The following is an 8,649-nucleotide window of genomic DNA, read 5'->3' as shown; positions in this document are numbered from 1 at the left end:
CATTGTGGTCATGAAAAGAAGAAGCCAATCGATATTCAGCGTTCCGCGACTTTCCGTTCTAGAGTTATCTCCCCTTTGCTGAAAACCTTGTGAACGCGATAGAGGCTACAGTTTTAAACAGACTCTTTTGAAATTTGGTGTGAAGCATTGCTGCGGACATGAGAGGACGACCTCTGTTGATATTCAGTGCTCCACCACCTGCTTTACCCTTTTTCTTTTGTACGATTCCGAAAACAAAAAGAAGTATAATAATATTACAAGGTTAAAAATTCTTTTATTTCGTGTTTTGTTTACTTAGTCTTGACCTACCTTATTTTACTTGAAGATTGAACATGTGAGTTATTCTATAACTTTTATATATAGCTATGACGTCATCAAATAAATTAGTTTCGTATTTTTACTAAAATATCTTCATAAATATATCTACTATATAAAAGTTATACAATTCGCATTTATCAATTTACACATTATAAGGTGTTAGAAAAAGCACTACTTAAATTTAACTTGGACACTGAACAAGTGAGTTATTCTATAACACTTATATATATATATAGATATTATGACGTCATCAGATAAATTAGTTTCGTGTTTTTACTAAAATACCTTCATTAATATATCTACTATATAACTTTTATACAATTTCCACATTGTAATGTCTCCGCCACGAAAAAAATTGTAAATATTCGGCTACGAAGATTATAATACATACAAAACAATATAATGCATACAAAATATCCGTTTTGCTAAAATGTCTAAATATACAGTATCTTGTACACAACAAACCTACTTCGGAATGACGTCAAAGTGGGGTAAAGTATCGAAGCCTATAACTACCATTCATAATTTCTACTTTACGTCTCTTCAAAACACGAAAGTCGAAAAGTAGAAGTTACGACAAAATGTGAGGCGACAACACGCTATACAAGCCAAAATCAACTCGAAAATAGGAAATTAAGAAATAACACACAGCGATAATAGTGCCCCTCGTTTTTTTCCTAATTTCTTATTTTCGACTTGCATTTTGGCTTGTATAATAGCGCCCCTCGTTTTCTCCTAATTTCTATTATCGCTGTGTGTTATTTCTTAATTTTCTATTTTCGAGTTGATTTTGGCTTGTATAGCGTGTTGTCGCCTCACATTTTGTCGTAGAGAGAGAGAGAGAGATGGGGTTTAACGTCCATTCGACACAAACTAGGTCATTTCGGGACTAACATATGGTTTTTAATTTTATTTCAATAATTCGCTTGCGTGTAGGGGTCTTTAGCAGTGGGAGGAAACCGGAGAACCCGGAGAAAACCCACGAGGTTGGACAGGCGACCCTACTCCTTGTCACGTACAACCGGGGCATTTTGTCGTAACTTCGACTTTTCGACTTTCGTGTTTTGAAGAGGCGAAAAGTAGAAATTATGAATGGTAGTTATAGGCTTCCATAGTAAAGGGAACAAACACCACCGTTCGCTTTTGATTGTAGGCTATTACGGTCAGTTTCAAGTATACTAAGACTAATGAAAAACGTAAGTTGGTAACTACGCCGACTAAACGATATTCGTGGGGGAACTTGAAACAGTGCCCCCCTCAAACATCATTTAGTAGGCATAATTACTAATTTTCGTTATTCGTTAGTCTCAGTGGAGGCGCCAGGGGGGGGGGGGGCAAGGGGGTGCATTTGCCCCCCCATTAATCTGGTCTGCCCTCTGTTTGCCCCCCCCCCCCAATAATTTTAGAAAATAAAAAAAAAGTATTCGTGATACGTTTCGGTAATCAATACCTTCTACGGTGAATAAATCCCACATCCCCACTCAGTCATAAACTTGCATGTTGTAGAGCATTTCCGACAGTCTATTTTTCAAAATTTTCTTGGCGAGGTCCCCAATGGACTCGCTACTTTGGCGCTCACAAGGGGAATTCGTTGAGGTTCGCAAGTCCGTTCGTTTGACATTTTGTTCTCTAGTCGGATAAACTATATAGTGATCAGGCGACGAACGGTATCTGGTCAGATCTATTTATCTCGACGATCGGTCCCTGGGAATGCTGTAAGACAGCATTTCCGGCAGTCTATTTTTCAAAATTTTCTGGGGGGGGGGGACTCCCTACTTTGACGCTCGTGAGTGGGCTTCGTCGTGATTCGCAAGTCCGTTCGTTTGACACTTTCCCTCATCGATCAGTGTCTGAAATACTGCCAGGCTGCATTTCCGGCAACCTGTTTTTCAAAACTTTCTGGGGGAGGCCCCCTACCCCTAGTTGAAGCTCGTGCCTTTGCCCCCGTAACCTTGGACTTTGCCCCAGCTTTGCCCCTCCAATCACTGACGGCTGGCGCCGCCACTTGTTAGTCTAAACTTGAAAGAAAGGGGCCGCGCGTAGTGCAATAGCAATAACGAGATTCGGTGTTTGTACCACGTCACGTGACTTTCAATTTGGAAAAAAACCCAGTTGACGTCATTCGGGAGTACGTCTATTAATAAACATCAGTAACCCCTAGTAACAATAACTATGCACGGACATTACTTTCTTCTCCCTTGTATTTCGTCAACCAGTCTTCCACCTCATTAATATGGTACCCAAAAGGACCCGGACCTCCTTCATATACAATAACACTGTCCAAAATAATATACAATCGCTCTGGTAAGCCACCATATACTACACTTGACTCGTTTTTAACGTTGTCCAAAACGACGGGGGATTCCACACCAGCTTCCAGTAAATTCCTTGCAGCCTTGACTCGGTCTTCTAATGTCACGTGCTGGTAAATGTCATAGTTGTTATCAAATCGCCATTCATCATTTGGGTGGGCTTCTTCGATATAAATCGTCAAAAAATCTGCTTCCTTGGAAAAGTTACGTACTAATTCGTTGAAATTCCGTAACTCTACCATAAACGGGGGTCAGGTACAACTACCAAAGTTCAACACCAGAGGTCGACCCTTTTTCATGTAATCAAACAGGAAGTGTTTCTTCAGTCCATCTGATGAATATACTGTCGTATTTGTCGCCTTTCCATGAAGTTCAGTCGTTTTGAAGGCGTCTAGATAACTGGCACGGAAAATATGCGTAAGCATTCCCCAAGAAAACATTGAACTTTCAAAATCTCCTCTTTTCACTCGACTGCCTTCCACATTGTGGCTCATTTTACGATTTATCATTCTCCCCAATGGAGGAATTAACCATACCAGTGCCGTAACGATAACAAGGAAGACCATACGAAAAATGAAAGCTGCAATCTTCCAACAGCGTTTCGCAATTCTGATAATGGACTCCATGTTTATTCAGAGTTATCTCATCTGAAATGTACAAAACGGTAAGAGTTTTTAAACTGCCACAGATACCATTATTTGCCTGTCATTTATATTACTTGTACCGCATACCACTGTTAAAATAAATGGTGATAACCTTAGTCTACGAGGGGTGCTTTAAGGTCCTGTTCGATAAAAGTTTGAAAAAGTACCCCAAATTGTTATCAATGTAGTAAGTGCAGGCATGGCCTCACCATATTAAAACCCATACCCACTAGAAGATTGTTTTCCAGATAATAAAACATACCCCACCAGGACTCATTATTTGAATGCTCTGTTTGCTTTTAAGTTTTGTTACATACGCACACCAGGAGTACAGGCGTCCGCAGTATGTATGGTTTTAAATTCAGTTACATGCGTTCATCAAGAGCACAGACTTCCGCAGTATGTATGCTTTTAAGTTCTGTAAATGGTCTTGAGAAATAACAACTTAGACTATATTATAGTGTTTTCAAGGCCCTGGATCACAAACGCAATCATTCGAGTGAAAACATCGTCTGTTACGTATCTATTTGGAACCCGTTTTCAGATGAAATCTATTTAAAACAGAAAATACGATAACGTGAAAGAGTACAGTTGTCGGTCAGATAAAAAAAAAACAGGATGCAATTAGTCCATTTCGATATCCCTCAACCGAAATACTATCGATGCAGGATAATAAAACAGGCCCCTTAGAAAAATATCGACCAAATATAGAGATACTGATCACAACTTGTCAGTGTTTATGGATATTGATTTTACATTTATAAAATAATTTTTGATCAGTAAAGATGATGGAGAAAAATTGTTGTTACCCTGTTGTATTTCAGCCACTTCGCGCGTGCAGCTCCTTTGTAAAGATCGACGCAGGACGTAAAGAGTGACGTCGTTTTTTTCAGTGTTAAACTACAGAGGAAAAAGTTGACCTTTTAAACAAAATAAACGCCTCCCTGTTCGCTGCGCCTTTAATGGTGTACGCGTGTCAAAGGAAATCGAAGAGAATAAAGTTATTAGGTTACATACACAACTAACCATGTACTTTTAACCAATGTTTATTTGATTAGTGTATGTAGGTTACAATGGCTAATATATATATTATGTATATGGTAGAGATAAAGCTCGGGTATATGGTTGTTTTCAGATGTAACTGACATACTTTATATAGAATTGGATAAAGTAGTATAGACACCATGCACCAGAGCCTTACTTGGTGTTCTAGAAAGTGAATTATAATTCGAACAATTTCATGGCAGAATAAATATTTCAGGGGCGTAGGAGCGATATTCATCGGTGTTTTGGTTTTGTTGTTGTTGTATTTGTTTATTTCGTGGAGCCGCGGTAGCTCATTGTGTAAGACGTTGACTCGCTAACCTGTATGGTGTAATAATGTTGATAATTCATTATATTTTTCTGGACATTTTCATTTCAAGACTTTAACTTCAAGACTTTTTGAAACGTAGAAAATATTTTCATAAGAGTTCAAATTCCAGATTTTTTTTAGAAACTTTCAGAAACCAATGAATTGATTTCTTTGTCGTGTAAAATTAAGAAATTATTTTTTTAATTTTAATATTTAATGATTAAAATAAAAGTTACAGATAAAACGCCGAAAATGAAACATAAAGTCAATTTTTTGTTTAAAATGTTGATTTTGTGCATAAAATATTGACATAAGAATATAGAAACAAGAATCATTAGTTTAGAATGTTGCGTTCGTGTCTAAAATGTTCAAACTGGAATGTAGAAACAAGAATCATGAATACTGTCCCATTTGGTCTTCCATAAACCTGGATGTCCCGTGTTCGACCCCGGTGTTGACCTATAAACCTCATCTCGATTTTTCGGCGTGGTTCCCCCTTGTCACAGGTGCAGGACAGAGGGCCTGGCAAGGTAGAACGTATACTCGTTCGGATGGGACAAAAACCCGAGGTCCCGTGTACACATTGGCGTGCCAGTAAAAAAACCTTTGACGGTTGAAATTCGGTATAAAAGTAGGTCGTAGTGCCGCTGTTCGGGCAAAATCTTCCTCACTGCATACTCTATACCTGTCTACGTTAGCCCAGTCGATGCAAAACAGTAGGACGTTAAACCTTAATTAATTTCATTTTTGTTTGATTCGTGTTAAAACCTTGACATCGCATTTTTTGTGGACAGGTTAACATTGAAAAAAAGCTACCCTGAATTAGTGGCTGAAATAGAACACGATATATTGTTGTTATGGAGGAGAAAGCAGGTGGCCAATCGACTTGAAGTTAAAGAGGTCTTCTACTGACAGTACCGAGGAGACATTAACAGGCATTAATAAAAGAATTACACTCACCTTGTTTCTAAGTACAACACAACCAGGACGAATTATCTTCGACTATGCTTGTTAGGCTCTGTTTACCATAGACCCACTGACGAGTACAAACAGGTCACGAATGTAAAAACTGTAACTATTTTGATTGTTAAAGATATCTACGGAAGCACAATACTGACATGGTATTTTATTGAAAATAAAATGCGCCCCCACCCCCTTCCTCGAAAGAAAATTGCGAATATAGTATGCCAATACGAATTATCTCTGATTGTGGATGTTTGGTCCTGTTTTTGATATATATATATACCCACAGACCTGCTTATCACAATACAACTGGGCACTGAAAGATACATTATATGGGAGATTTTTATAGAGAGCTGGCCATTCTTGCTATAACAGTTCAAAAGTAGATGATGAAAGAAGAATATATTGAAAAATTCAGTCAAATTACTTTATTCTGAACATAGTTATCATCGTTGTAATATTTGCCTAGAAATGGTAGCGAAATGTGTCTTCACCTTCGCCGATCGTTTGATTGACAGGCGTTAACTTCACCTACATATCTCGATTATCAAGTAAAGTTTTCAATGGCATACGGAAACGCTTTACAGCGGCCTCGCTAAGTACACTCTATCATTTAGCCTCGATCTAACTGACGTATTTTCATCAGGTTACCCCTTATTTGATTTAATCAATTAGTGAAATCCTATTTAAATCCGAGCTGTAGCCGAGCCATCGGTGGGTCTACAGAGTTGATTTTGGTCTTGTTGTTTAAATAAAGATCTAATTTATAATTTCTATAACATCTGAAGCCTAAATTAAGACTTGCAATAATCAGATTTAGCTCTTGCATAATGCATGTTGAATAATGCATGGAGTGGATAGCATTTACTGAATGAAATGGCAAGCCTTCTTAGACCCCGCTGACAGTAGTGAAATCAGCTTCTGGGGCCGTTGGTACTGTTGCAATAGGCTATTAATGCTGATACTTTCCTTGACTAAAACAGATTCTGTAAAAATATCTTTATTGAAAAACAAAAAAGAAACCAAATGCAAGTTTGAGACAATCTGTACAATAGTTATATCAAGGAACTGTTATTGGATAACGCTGTCCATCTCGATGACAAACGTAAATAAATTTATTTATAAATGATATTTCGTCATCAGATAAATTAGTTTCGTGTTTTTTACTAAAATATCGTCATAAATATATCTTCTATATAACAAATTTAAACTGCCATCCATCTCTCTGCTTTAGTCCCGAAATGACCTAGTTTGTGTGGAATAGACGCTAAAGCTCTCCCTCTCTCTATATAGAAATGCTATCGCAATATTTTCATTCAAATATAGTAATTATTAGATGGTACAGATATTTCAATACCAGAAACAGAACTCCAACTAATTGTAATACTATTTGCACGAAATTATGGAAAACAGCTACTAGTATATGTAATACTAGCAAGATACGTGGCTTCGCCCATACTCCCCGCAGTGTTTCGTTTGATTTCTGTTCCAAATTATGACTGGTCAATAGTCAGATTAACAACCAATCGCTAACTGCGTAACAATATAATTACGCATTAAACAAAGCCCCAAATTGGACCAAATATGTTTACATAACGTCATGGCTCACGAATATGCATAGCAGAATATTGCAGAAAAAACTAATTGTGTGACAAACGAGGCTATCGAAACAGATACAATGTAAAAAGTATTGTATGTAGACGAACAAGACCTTCTCCGCTTTTAATAGCTTAAATCACTGTCCAAAGTTTTAGGGAAGACCCCAGATTAAACGAAGCGCTGTCGTGTTGCTGTACTTGGGATAAATTTGATTGAACGGGAAGAATAGACACACTCCCTTAAAAGCTCAAGTATCAAAAGCCAATCCAGCAATGGACAGAGAGGGATTTCTCGGGCCATTGCTTCAGGAATATGAGCTTCGCCCGGGATCTGAATTCGCCAGGGGTTTTTATATTTTTTGTATTTTTATTTTTGTTGCATTTTTGTATTATCTGTAAATATGTAAATAAATTGAGGTCGGAATAGCAGCCAAATATAAGCATTAGTTACATACATAATTAATAAAAAGCGTCTCAGAATTTCAACAAACTTCTATCTAAAAAAAAACGCGCATGTTAAAAATCTCAAGTAATGTCAGTATTTTTTTCTATTTTTATTATCCCTTATATTTCGTCAGCCAGGTTCGTACTTCATCGACGCTGTATTTAACTGGTCCCCATTTCCCCTGATAGAGAATAACACCGTCTAAAATAATATAGAGCCTCTCCGGGAAACCGCCGTAAGCTATATTAGCCTCGTTTTCCATGTTATCTAGGACAACCGGGGATTCGATCCCAGCATCCAAAAGAAGACCTGCAGCTGTTACCCGATCTTTCAAAGTCACGTGTTGCTTGTATTCAAGTTTTGGATCTGTAGAAAGTCGCCAGCCATCAATAGGATGAGCTTCTTCAATGTAAATTGTTAAAAAGTCAACATACTTGGTAAAGTCTCGTACTAATTCATTGAATTTCCGTAACTCTACCATAAACGGGGGTCAGGTGCAACTACCAAAGTTCAACACCAGTGGTCGCCCTTTTCTCATGTAATCCAACAGAAAGTGCTTCTTCAAACCGTCTGATGACACGATGACAGTGTTGGGGCACATTTTGTTTTTTTCGGCTGTCTTAAAAGCATCTAAAATATAGCCTCGGTATTGAGTTTTAAGCTGAGACAAAGACCTAAAGCCGTCATAATAAATGTATTTTGAAACATCGGGATCTCTGCCCAGGAATTTTGATATACGTTTTTCGGCGGATCGTCTAATCGGTGGAAAAAGCCACGAAACAGCCAAGAATATCACTTGACCGAACAAAAAAATCACAGCCACTGTCACTCGCCAACATATCGCCAACTTCCGGTAAATACTCTCCATTTAAAGTTTTAGATTTGATTTAACTCATCACCTGAAAAAATAAATTGAAAGAGAAATGCCAGATATATTTAAGTGAAACAAAATGGTTAATTGTATGTCGAAGACTCTGAGAACCCAAATAATTATCCGACGCCCTATTACACGTTT

The 8,649-nt window shown here is 37.7% G+C and overlaps 1 long non-coding RNA gene across 1 annotated transcript; it reads right to left on the bottom strand.

The window, feature by feature from the left end:
- Positions 1–254: 254 nt before the first annotated feature.
- On the bottom strand, positions 255–5,721 carry LOC126818328 (uncharacterized). The gene is made up of 2 exons (XR_007679203.2): positions 5,589–5,721; positions 255–3,277 (listed from the first exon to the last, which is right to left on the bottom strand). It is a non-coding gene; the product is annotated as an uncharacterized LOC126818328 (long non-coding RNA).
- Between the last annotated feature and the right edge of the window lie 2,928 nt (positions 5,722–8,649).

Source organism: Patella vulgata, chromosome 4, assembly GCF_932274485.2.
Source record: "Patella vulgata chromosome 4, xgPatVulg1.2, whole genome shotgun sequence".
In the NCBI taxonomy this organism is placed as follows: Eukaryota; Metazoa; Mollusca; class Gastropoda; family Patellidae; genus Patella; species Patella vulgata.
This window is presented reverse-complemented; position numbering and strand designations above follow the sequence as displayed.